We start from the raw sequence: 13,767 nt of genomic DNA, 5'->3' as shown, positions 1-13,767 counted from the left end.
CACTGGAAATGCAGAGTAAAGCCTCTGCTGTGCAGATTCTGAACCAAGCGCAGAGAGCTTAGAGACAAGGCGTCAGTAGGGAATCCGCGCTCTAACCTCTGAAGGGCAGATATTGAATCAGTTAGGATGACAACAGGTTGAGCCGGACAAGACCCTAACTTCCGTAAAGCCGCCTCAATAGCAACACTTTCAGCCGTTGTGGAGGATACGACAGCAGTACAGCGTACGGACGACTTACAGTCCAAAGAAGGAATGTAAAAAGCCGCTGCGCTACCTTGTTTGACATTGTTCACTGAACCATGCGTGAAAATTTGAAGATGGCAGGCATATTCTGTTTCCAAGTATTCCAGTACAAGCGAACGCGTTGCTGCCAAAGGAGAGCTGCGCTTTGCGCTCACATGGGCAATGGTGACCTTACAGTCGAGGGTCGGAAAAGACCAGGGGGGTTTCAACGGTTTCATTTGCCTTTGGACATTAATGCCTAAAGAACTAAGAGTATTGAGTGCCAAGTAAGCCTTCGACTCATATCTCTTGCAGAGCCGCTGGAAAAGGGGTCGCCCAGCTACCGTCTCTCCTAAGCGGTCAAGGTGCATTAATAGTCTCTGAGAAGTGATAAGACTAAGAGGTTTCAATAGCGACTCATGAAGTACTGCCTTATTCGCAGCCGCCTGGGGAACTCCAATGGCTCTTCTTAGGCCCTTTCTGTGGACAACTACGAGAAGCTCAAGTTGTGATGCCGAGGGGGAACTTAAAGGTAATTGATACATTATCCGGTTGACCACCAGCGCTTCATGAAGTTTGACCATTGAAGAAAGATGGTTTCCCCATTGCTCACGTGCAATTCTACGGATCACACTGAGAGGAGAAGATATAGATGAAACAATCGCGTCTACAGCTTTTCGCCAGTGTAGACGGGAGTCAATAATGACGCCCAGGAAACGCGCGTGGTTGACTTGTCGGATGCAAGAGTGACCGATGTCTATCTTCAACCGCGCTTGACGTCTTCCTACACCTAGAAACAGAATAAAGCCGGATTTATCCACTGACAGAGACAACCTAACACCTTAAAGGTAAGCTTGTGCTGAAAGTAGAGCCTGTCGAGCTATCAGGGCTAATCGCTTGTGTTGGTAGCCAGTAATCCAAATACAGATTCCGTCAGCATAAACTGACATACGCACTTGCCTGCAACTTTTTTTCAACGAATCGGATAGGCCAGCCATTATGGCGTTAAAGAACGCGGGGGAAAGAACACTTCCTTGAGGCACACTTCGTGATAGAACCCTTTCGGTGCTTAACGTACTCCCTAACTGTACACGAACCGCGCGATCACTTATAAACTTGTAAATGAATCTTAACATATGGCCCTTTATGCCCATGCCTTGCAAACTGTTTAGAATTGAGCTCTGAAGCACGCTGTCGTAAGCTTTCGCAACATCAAGAAAAATGGCTAAGGTGGAAAGGCCGAAAGCTCTCTGGTGTTCAATGTGACTGATCAAGTCTAAGACGCTATCTTGGGCACTAAGACCTCGGCGGAATCCTGTCATACATGACGGCAGTGCCTTGCTGTCCTCAAGCAACCATGATAAGCGTTCATTTACCAGCTTCTCCATCAACTTAGCTACACAGGAGGTCAATGACACCGGGCGATACGAGGCAAGATCTGTCATGTCTTTGCCAGGCTTCAGTACTGGAACTACATGTGCCACCTTCCATGACGGAGGAACATCGCCAGTCTCCCAAACACGATTGATGAAGTTTAGGAGCTCCTTTCTGAGTTGCAAGGGCAGATTATTCACCATATGATTGGTGATGCCGTCGGGACCTGGTGAACACCGGCGCCGCAGGCCACTGAGCGCAGTCTGAAGCTCACGAAGCGTGAACGGGACGTCCATGATAGACCTGGATAAAGCAGGTGGTGTATATATATATATATATATATATATATATATATATATATATATATATATATATATATATACATATATATATATATATATATATATATATATATATATATATATATATATATATATATATATATATATATTCTAGAATAAGCGCGTACGAGTGCGTCTGCAAATTCCTCTGCCAAGCACGCAATAGGTTTTCCTTGCGTATTGCAAGGGCTTCAAAAGGCTTCGAAGGGCGATATTCTCCAGCAAGGCTGCCAATAACTCGCCATATTCTCGTTATCGGTGAGAACACAGTCAAACTAGCACAGAATGAGGCCCATTACGACCTGTACAGTTTGTTCGTGTGCCGTCTAATAGCAGAATTCAGCCTATTGAAGGCTGTCTTCAGTTGCCTGTCGTCCTTCTTCCACACGAGTTGGCGCTCCGCCCTTCTTCTCGCTGCGCAAAGGTTCCTGAGTTTTAAATCCGGGGCCAGAAAATGATCAGGTAACTTGACAGCCGTAGGTGCTGCTAGCTTATTAGAAATCATTTTGTGAACAACGTCACCAGAAGCACGTTCTAGGTGCTCTCTGTACTTGTCCCAGTTGACCACGTTGCTAATTTTAGGACCATGCATACGAAAGTCGGCAGCAAACACAAAAATCGCATAGTGATCACTTCCCATGCGGTCAGGCTCTGTTGTCCAACTCACGCGGACGTCATGTGAATGCAGTGTCAAGTCTATAGCTGTCGCTGAGGCTGGAGGCCGGAAAAAAGTGGGGCTTCCATCATTGGCAACACAAAGGTCCAAACTGTCAATAACCTCTACAAGTTAGCGTCCACGGGAATCCGTGTTGCTGTCACCCCAAACGTCATGATGGACATTGAAATCACCGCAGATGATTCTAAGTGCTGGGCAGCGGTCGCAGAGCTGCTGTAGAAACAAATCTAATGCTACCTTATTCCGCGGAGACAAGTACACGGATGCAATAGAAAGGGTTCGAGAGCCGAGCTGTATTCTCACAGCCGCTACCTCAATGTCATCCGTGCAAAGATCGGCAACGCTTAGAGAAACATGTGGAATTTTTCTTCTTATGTAAAGCGCAGCACTTCCTGCAGGAAATGACTTTATGCTGCAGTTTTTATGGGCGACATATCCAGTCAAACATCTCTCGCTTGGCAGGCCAGCTTCTGACAGGGCCAATACTGGAACACAAGTCTCTTTCAAGAATAGTTTAAGTTCAGCTAACCTACTTAAATTCCCAGCGCCGTTCCACTGCAATAAACGGCAGTTTTCGGTGCATATGAGATCCACAAGGTTTAGCTCCATCCATCTTAGTTCGCTAGGAAGTTTGCTGCTAAGGTGGAAATTAGGGACTCAAAAGAAAACACCAGCTGTAGGAAGTTCTTCGGGTTACCAGGCGCCATCGCTGGAACATGTGAACGCAGGGCCCCAAACAAAACATGAAGAAGGTCAGACATACCTTGATTTTTGATCTCCTTATTTTGCGCGACGCACTCACTTACAACGTCGACAAAAGATGCCGACGGGGACACACTCTTGGCCACAGTAGCTGGTTTTTTTGACACTTGTGCATACGAGGGTCCCCCTTGCCGTGGAGTCTGGCTGTGATCCGGTCGCTCAGGAACATGGACACTTTTTGCTGGAGGTCGAACAGTCGACTCGCGTGCACTGGGCCTTGGCGTCTTGCTGGACTCAGTTCTCTTAGGGACATTGTTGGGTAGCAACAACATCAGACTCCAATACTGGGAACTCGTCTAATCCTGGGACAGGCGTCTCAGTCCGTGGGGTTTTTGGACGAGCAATAAAGGACATCCGACGATGCAGAGCGCTCACACGGAAAGGGCAGCCTCCGAAACTCGCTGGATGATCGCCACCGCAATTGGCGCAAGCAAAATCTGCCCCGCAGGTTTTAAAGTCGCGGTCGCCTCCGCACCGCTTAGAGCACCGATCCTTTGTGCAAACTTTGGCCACGTGCCCAAACCGTTGGCATCTAAAACACCGTGGAGGAGCTTCAGTGAAATCTGCAACTGCGTGTTTTGTGAATCCCAGATCAATTTTTTCGGGGCGCTCTGAGTTGGGAGCGAATGTCAACACGATAGAGTTGGTAGGTTTCGCAGCCCGTTCTTTCCCTTGAGACTCCACACGACGCACAAGTCGTTTCACGTGCAGCACACCTTGTGGTTTCAGATAATCAAGTAGGTCGCGTTCTGAATACCACTTTGGTACACCCTTAATAACACAGGTGTTCTTTATGTAGGAATGGGGCAACGCACGTTAACTTTGATGCCAAAAATCTGAGAGCTCTGCAGGAGCTTGTCAACCTGCTCTTCCGTCGAGACATCCAGCTGAAGAGCCCCGTGCATGGTGAGCCGACTTCGAATCGGAGCTGATCCCAGCAGTGATTGAATGGCCGCGAAAAGTGAGATGAGATTCTTCTCTCTTAAATCAACCCCCTTTTTTGTGGGCTTAACCACTGCCGGGATCTCTACCGTTCCTTGCTTGCGATGACTCACCAACTTGAAGCCCTCGTTGTCCACGTCAGCCATATCGGCCACTGACTCGTCACCGTCCACGATCGTTGACTCAGCCCCACTAAGCGATGAGGTCTCGCTGGACGGGTGGTCGAGTCCATGTTCTGGTCGCTCCACATCCTGGGAAGCCATGGCCGCCTCTTCCGAGCCAGCCTCCTTTGAATGGCGTGGTTCCTTATGCTTGCCGGCGCCGGAGCAGCCGTACGGTTCCCGTAGGGACAGTACCGCCTTGAAGACGCTGCCGCCCTCGAATATTCAAATAAAACTAGGTAAAATTAGGAAAAATTAGCTATATAATCAGAGCTGAGGCGACAGGCGATCGAACAACGTCTTCGTCTTCCTCTTCCTCAGGACAGGAGTATTGCCTGCTTCTCTTCTACTGCATTATGTTTGACATGAAACATTGTGAAGGTTGTATTCGGCTAAGGAAAGAAGTTTGCTGCATCGTTCGGCACTCTTTTCAGATTGCAATCATGTTTAAAGGGAAGGGAAGCCATGAAATGGTAGGTGTTGTTCGGTCACGGGGCAGCCGCCCTCCCAGATGCCCAACAAGGAGACAGGACAGGAACCTTGCACGCAAGTCTTGCCCACGCCAGCTGTACACACGGACTATAACCAAATATGAAGCAACTCAGGCTGTTCGCCACGCAAGGTTAATCCTTGCCGCTTATGAAAAGAGAAAAACCAAAAAGTGAGGAGGGAACAGAAGAGCGTTAAGAAAGAGATAGGAAAGTGAAAGGAAAGGGGACCTCTGCAGAAATATACGAACGCTTTTCTGCCAAGCGAATCTTGACTTGCACAGTAGCTCTGCCGGCAGCGCTAGCATCAGACCGTGCGCAGCCACTAATAGTGTCATGGAGGGTTTTGCATGTCAGTTGAAAGGCGAGATGTTTGGCTTCGTGCAGGTGGTATGCGACAGCCGATGAATGAGTCTGAACATCTCTCAGTGGGGACTTTAGGATTAACTATGTCATTAATCAGTAGCACTCTAATTAGATCGGTTTAAGCTACAAGTAAATTCGCAGCGTCCTTTATGGCGGCCTGTTAAGTGTTTTTACTACCCACTGTGCGCGTCTGTGTGGGTATGCGTGTCTGCGTGTGGTTGGGTGTTTGTATGTGCACGCGTCCGGGTATCTCTCCGCGTTTTCGTGGTGTGCGGGCGCACGTGTATGTGCGTCCAAGTGAGTGTGCGTGCCTGCGTGCATGTGTGATTGCCATCTCACACCAGAATTTCAAACGCGGAAAGGCCGTGATAGTAAGAGCCAAGTGTAGAGCCAGTGCTGACTGGACATTAGCAGTGCGTCAACGGGACAGCGTAGAAGACGCAGGCGCAAGCGCTGACGCTTTAACTGAAAGAGTTTATTGCAGCAAGTGCTCATTACCAGCCGCCCAAGGTGAAAGTAACCAAGCTTTTAAAGTCGAACGGGCTTATGTGCGGTGTTTTATCGCTCTTCAAAGTTTACTGAGAAATAAACCGTAATTAGCTAATTTTTTATTTATTGTCTTGAGGAACAAAGTGTTAATTTAGAAGTTGATTCTCTCGAACAACTTCAAGCACTGCTGCTTTATTCAATTTTCCACTTATATATCTCCAGTAATTGTTCATAAAGAAAACTATTGCTAGCTCTTATATCTGCCTCAGTGCGCACATAAAGCATCTAAGCTGATTTTGTTCCAGGGTGCGCGTATGGGGAGGTTGAATTGGCACCGAACTCATGTGGAAGATTTTTGCGCGAAAGCACTGATTACCTGGTAAAACCCAACTAAGAATCTTGCGGCTGGCAACACCTTCAGGGAGCTAAAGTAAAAAAATAACATTGCCACAACTGAGTTTTAAAGCCACGGCGGCGCCAACCGATAAGCTTCGCTCGCCATTGCACATCGTCGTCTTCTTCAACTTCCAGCTGCGGCGTGAACAGATCAAACCTGCTTGAAATCGATCAGAGCTTAACCTGATTCTAATATCTTCTCCAGACGTTCCGGCGACCTATCAACCAGCGAACTAGGCTAAATACATGTGTTTGTACGTCTCCTCGTTAAGACTATGTACGTTAAAACCCTAAAGCATTTTATTGTGCGAGTTATGGTTAAACGCATGGAAGAACACTACTTACTGTAAACGGTACTATGAGGTAAACAGTTCCGTCAACTGTTTACCAAAACAACCTACAACATCTGAATTTACTCTATCTTCTTCAAGCCAGTAACTAAAATGTGCTAATTACTTTCTTGTAAATAATGAAGTCTGGGAAACTATAAGATACAGCAAGCTAGCTTGGCCGACTCTCAACATATCTCAGCTGGTTTTAATGGAGTAGGGTGCTCCCATTTTTTTAAAAGCTTCATTGGATTTGGCTGTGAGCCCTGGTATAACATAGGGCCACGCCCACAGCGTAAGAAAAAATAAAACTTTTAAACAATGCTGCCACATTTTTTTTATATGGCTCACTCAGCCATACAGAAATCTAATCTCTTTTCTCTTCATGGTTACACAGGTCTAGGCGCAGTATGCTCTTTTGCGAGGAAATACATGTACTCGATATAAATGCGCAGAAGCTGTTGCCTGTATCCTCTGAGAAGCTGACTTTTTTTTTGCATTTTCCTGGCACGGGTCCACGTGTTCAGGTAACTTGCTCTTCCCGCCATCTTTGAAATGTTCTTTCTACTCTCTTCGCCTATCACTCAGTCAACGCCCTGCCGTATACCTACGGTGACGCACATGACAAAGATATTTCGTAGACTTCTTTAGGACTCAGACAAAGCGTTCTCACTTTACTTTTTTTAGCACTCTTCTAGAGGTACTTCTTTTGTGTTCACCATCATGGAAAGTTTCTCAAGCTTGTTAGGCGCAGAAAAAGTGATTTTCAGCTTCGAGAATTTCGAATACGAAGCTCCCGTGGGGACTCTAGCCCTGCACATTACAGCTAATTGGACGAGTAGCTGTCTTTGCAGCGTCTGCACTGCTTGTATATTTGTCAAAATTGCATTTTTGTAGTGATGACACAGCCAAAAGTTTTTGGAACACAGCGCCGTGAGTAACTTCTTGTACGAGAATATAAAACATGCATGAATATTACCAACGGGAGGATACACCCATCTTAATACTTTGAGAGACTAACTGTTATGAAATAAAAGCTAACTACTGAATATCATTGAGCCAGCCTCCTTTACGTAGTAGTAGTTGTATATTTATTTGGCCATATAATAAAATATGCCCTAGAGCTGAGGCTAAAGGAGGAAGACGGGGCAAGCCTACTGAGGGTGCGTACGCCCCGAATAATACATTGAACATGGTGGCCGAATGGACAAAATAAACACGCTTTCAAAACAATCTAAAAAATTAATCACAGCAGAAATAGCGAACAACGATAAACGATGCAAAAGATACTGAAACAATTGGCAGTAAACGCAATATGCACATTCGGCTATAAAAAGAAACAACGCACAAGACTAAGTATACAGAGGAAACAGAATCGTCAGTTTTTTCTTAAACCTATATACACTATGATTATCTACAGCGGTTTTTTATAATTGACTGATAGGCATTACACAATCTTACAAGTCGGTTATCTATAGTTTGTTTTCCACAGTTTCTTCCTGGTCTTGCATTGGACAGGGCAACTGCACGTAAACCATACGTAATTTTTCATGAATTATAAGCATTTTGGAAAGAACTAAAATTATGCTCTAGTTTATAAAAACTGTGAATATCCAAACTCAAATCGTAGGAATGAAAGAAATTGCGAACATGAAATTTTTCGAAAAGATTTTCTTCGACAGCTGGGCTTGAACATAATGAACGTCAAGGTTGTTTCTGAAATGAAAACAATTTATACGAATCGGTTTTGTAGCAGGTTCCCCACACCAGGTTCCAGTATACAAGGTGTGTATGAGCAAGGGCAAACTATAATTGTGTCTAACCTGTAGTGGAAGCAGATGCCTAATACGATTGATAATACAAATACACCTGGCCAGTTTTAGTCCAATGCAGTTTACATTACCTGTCCATCCCAAATCACTTCGAAAATACACACTTAGAAACCAGCAGCTGGGAACTTGCTCTATGTTCAAATCATTAAATGCCAATTTGACATGATGATTTAATGCTTTGTTTTTTTTGATGGAAGATCATAAACTGTGCTTTGTTGACGTTTAACTCAGGATGGTTAACAAAGATCCAAATCGCTAACTCTTTAAGCCAGGCACTAGAGTGTTGTTCGCGCACTTGAAGATTGGAGCCAGAAAAAAAGACATTGTATCGTCTGCATGCATCATAATATTAGAAGTAAATGAAGTATTGACAATGTCATTGATGTATAAAATAAAAAAAAGTGGTGCCAGAATTGAACCCTCAGGGACACCTAAATTTATGATACAAAAATTACCTTTTACATCGTGAATCTAAGTCTGCTGGATTCGTGCAGCTAGGTAACTCTCCAAAAGTGCATTTGAAACTCCACTGATCCCATAAGTATCAAATTTATAGAGTAGTATTGAATGCCTCACATAATCTAAGGCTTTGCAAAAATCAAATAAAAAAAATGCATATATAAAAGCCCATTCTCAAAATTATTAACTCTATAGTTTTTATATCTAATAGAGCCGATTGGATTGATTTAACGGCCTGTAAACCATACTGTTAGGGGCAGATTAGATGCCTAGTTTGTAAGAAGTTATTTAGTCCCCTCAAAAGTACACGCTCAGCTAATTTTCAAAGCAGATGCAGTGACGAAATAGGACAAAAATTATTCGGGTAATTTCTGTTGCCACCTTTGAATAGCACGGCAACACGCGCGACTTTTAATTTGCTAAGGAATACACCAGAGAGCAGCATTCTATTATAAATATGCATAAGGGGACCAGCTATAATATTAACAGCACATTTCATATAAAAAACAGCTCCTTCATCGTCTGCAGGCAAGCACGCGTTCCTAAAAGGGCAGTGCTTGACGATGTGACCACCTCCTGCATGGCCCGGTCTGCTTTTGTCCCCTACGGGAGTAGGGCGTGCCCAAACCACGGATACCGGGAACCCGGGCTTCTCTTCGTCGTGATCCCGTAGCCCCTATCTCTGCTTCGAACAGGCAAGCCGTGTCGTCTACGAATAGGGACGCACTGTTGCAAGCTTCTCTCGGTCGTTTTCTGCGCGACTGTGCAGGAGTTAGAACATGTATCTGGAAATGCCTGGCAGCTGTTAAAATACCAGGAATATGCCTAGAGTATCGTGTAGGAATCGATTAAGCAACGATTGAAAGGGACACGAATATGACAGATGGTGAACCGTTGTTACAGCGCAGGTGCGAAAACAACTATGAAGAAAAACTTCATCATTTTCCAGCTAAGCAAATTGTTTATCTCGCCTAATTACCCGGGACAGTCATTAGCTCGCAACGCTCTTCTGCAAGTAATATCAGCACTAACTTTTACGTGCTTTGTCAACACGTGAAGGACGCCGTTCTTCGAATTCTTCATCGTTTAGTGTTCGCACTGGTTGCCCTTTCGAGACCAATACATTTACTGCAGCGGACACAAAACTTCCTCACAATAAATGTGCCATGAAACATAAAAGCATTAAAAAGACCAATTTTTAAAGCTTCCGAAGCAGGATAGCAGCGCCTGTGACGTAGAGGTCCGACATAAAAGTCGCTACGCTGCTTTTATTAACACAAATAGTGCATAAATGACGCCCTACCTGAATACCACGGCAAAAATCACTGATAAGAACTGCGGAATAAAATTGACTTACATACATTGTTAATCATCTCACGAGTTTATTTTATGACACCATCTGTTAAGGCAGAGGCCGCCGCACTACTTGTGGTTCCGTTTCTCGTGTTGGGTGCACATATGAGTCCCTCAACCATGGCGCCAACTTCGCTCTGCTGAGGGAGGGTGTAGGGTACAAAGCCTTATCGACACGGCGCCAAACGCTTACAAGCAGCGCTTAAGTTAACGTCCTACAAGGGCGGCAGTCTTGGCCGCATACTCATAACAATCCATGAAGGTACGATTAACCAGCCGGCACCGATTTGTTACCTCAGCCATTTTGCGGCAGGGTCATGGATGTAGCCTTCTTACAGCATTGTGTTCTGAATGCTAAATGCAACAGGACACAAAAACAAAGCTGTGTTAACATATGGTTAAAGCACTCAGATCTCCTGTCGCCCACGGACGGCAGGACAACAATCTGAATTCTAATCAAATATATTAATCACACCATAAGCAGGTCTTCCTTACACTGCGCAAAGAAAACATAATAGCCACAAACTTATGCATGGCACCAGTTTTCAAAGCAAATGCAACCAACTCGAAATCGTAAGGTCAAGAAGCTAGCGCATATTGTAAGCAGGAGCACAGGCATATTGAAAGCGGAAAAAACAACTTTTTATGTTCGCCTTGTTTTGTTATAATCCGAAAATAATTGCCATGCTCTAATAAAGATCACGTTTCAAAAAGAAGTTAAATAACGCACCTTAGTGGATTCGGTACGTACAGAGTCGGATATCGCATCATGGTGGAGAATAGGTCGCTTGGAAGCAGCTTCCAGCGCAACACTGCAGAGATTTCTTCATCCGTGCATGAGAAAAAGCAAAGTGGGTATGCTGACGAGATCTTTCGTAACAGTCATAGACGTCCTTTGCGACCACTGAACCCCAACCGAATTTACGAATCCCTTTCTCCATTGCATCGTCAGCGGCAGACGTGCGAAGTTTGGTGGTCCTCATCCGGTAGTACATCATGAAATCAAGACTGAAGCATGGACAGAGGGCACCTTCCTCTATTCGATGGTTGAGCTCAGCGAGTGACTTTACGCTTGCCATCTCACTTGGGGCGCTTCGAATGGCTGTGATACTGCTTTGGATGTAATTTGCGAGAGCCAGCATCCATAGGGCCAAGAAAGCAGTGGCAAAGCTGCGGTAAGCGAGGCAGTAAGCGAGGCGAGGACCCCTGCCAAGGAGGGCGCACAACATTAGAAGCACGAGATTAAACACAGAGGACCCTGTTCACACACAAGAAAAGTACCGAGAACGAATAAGTGTGAATGCAGGTACTGAAAACAATGTAGTTATTAACACCAATAGAAAAAACAGAAATGAAATTGGGGAGACAATGACGGTAATGATGTTGTCAACTATTGGATGGTTGAAAACACACAGAGGCTCTGGAGAATATTGAGCGTATGCGAAAACGTATTCCAACATTATGTGTATGCCTGTGTGGCTAAGAATAAACATATCCACCTTTTTTTCTAAAAAATCTGGACATTCACTGAAATTGTGAATATTGAAGGTGTTGTTGAGTGTCGTGTACGCATCAATCAATGCCAACGCTTCAGGCCTTCTAGCGAAATCTATATCACGGCTATTATGGGCACTACTAAAGAGGTGTACAGCAGCAGACAGATTGTTTCCTTTGCGTAACTGAGCCGTTGAGCTCAGCTTCATGGAAAAGCATTCATCGGGTGAAACAGTTATACGAGCCTCGCAGCTTCGAAAGCGGTTTTCGGGTATGCTGATGGATGTAGATTTAACCATCACACCCTGACACAGTCCATAAGTGTCTGCCACTCCGAAAGGTATTCAAACCACTCGTTCAAAAATAACCAACGGCTTCGGACCTTCTGTGTCAGGTACGTACCAAGAAAATGTTTTGTCATGTCTGGGATAATAATCATTGGTGGAACAAAGACAATCCTTTCTATGCGCCTATCGACTGGGTCTTTAAAGTAATTTTCAGAGTCTGGAGAAGTCTCCTACTGTTTATAGTAACTTAGGAACTCCAGGTCGAGAAGAAATGTTTCTTCTATGCTCAAAAATTTTACTGGAATTGGGACATCTTTTGCAACAGCACAGAAGCATTCTGTGTCCCAACGATTATAAAGAAGGATCGGCAGAGCAGAGGACAATTTCGAAGCATTCATGATTTTGAGAAGGGAATAGACGTTTTCAGGTGACTTAGAGACATGAGTTGTATAAAGACAGACCAGGTTTGCTAACAACGGAAGAGCACATACACAATGACTTGAGAACATGATGTACAGTAAGCAAAATTTAGAACTACGGCTGATCAGAACAATGTAGTTCTGCAGCACAGAAAACTTCCTGGCCTATCGGATGACCGCTTTTGAAATGAAACCTCACTGGCACGTAGAAAGAATACTTTTCAAGTGGCTACAATCACTGACTTCCCTGTGACCGTGCTATGCTATTTCAAGGAAGCGTCTATGCAACCAAATGGAAGGAGATGTCTTTCGGGTGTACCTGAGGCCTGTGTTTTGTTGGCGTGTTGGGTACTTTGGAAACGAGTGAAAGTAGGCAACGAGCACTGCGCAAGCTTCGATCCGCCCAGTCTGTTAAAAGCACTACACATTTGTTAGTTTAAGAAAGACTCAAGTAGCAGCGCATTATTTCTCGACCCACAATTTATTTGCCGCCTTTGAAGTAGCTTGAAGCCGTGGTAAGCCGGATTTCAATTTTCACTCGTTTGCTTGCATTACTCTCCGTCCAACAGTTTTTAATCGATTCCCACTTACGCCTGTCGGGGTAAAAACTGCGCCTATGTAGGCCATACATTTAAATCTTTATGCTTGCCGCTGTATGTGTGCCATCGTATGACTGCATTGATTTTCTCGGCAGGTTATGTTTTGGATACCACCGTGGATACGTGGTCCATATTTGACGGCATGGGCAGCACTCCGCCCCTTGCACGTGTAAATATCGAAATATGTTGTGGTTACAGGCGTAATGGAGATGGCACGAAAGTAGGGCCTTAGCATTTTCGTGGCGGAAAGCAAGGGTTCCACCTATGCCTATACGCCACGACATATATGTGCTCACCTAATGTCTATATTGATCGTTGTAGTCGCTCACTACAGCTCCGTTTTAGAAAAAAACGATAAAAACACGAAACTTTGCTATTCACTGAAACTCCAGCGCAATACAATCTGGCCTTAAATATGCCACATAACAGACACACACAATAGACACTCACCAGCGCCCGTGTGTGTGTCTTCCTATCTTGGTCCCATCTGCTGGGCTGTTTCCATGCAAAGCATTCAATATAATTTACATCATATTTCCATCAATTTTTCACCGAGCAATAATGCAAAACTACGCGTACAATTTGGTCAGTATTAACGTGCAAACTGTAGATTAACCCTTTCTGAGTGCGAAACTGAGGATCGGATAGCGTTCTTCCGAGAACGTAATTTGAATAGTTGAACTTCAGACTCTTAATAAAACCAGCGCATAAAAGGTTGATGAATTGAATTGCGGAAAAAATAATGGACCGACGAGTACGATAGTCGGTAATGCCAAGT

The sequence above is a fragment of the Amblyomma americanum genome, chromosome 5, assembly GCF_052857255.1.
Source record: "Amblyomma americanum isolate KBUSLIRL-KWMA chromosome 5, ASM5285725v1, whole genome shotgun sequence".
In the NCBI taxonomy this organism is placed as follows: domain Eukaryota; kingdom Metazoa; phylum Arthropoda; class Arachnida; order Ixodida; family Ixodidae; genus Amblyomma; species Amblyomma americanum.
Note: the sequence above shows the minus strand (reverse complement) of the source record.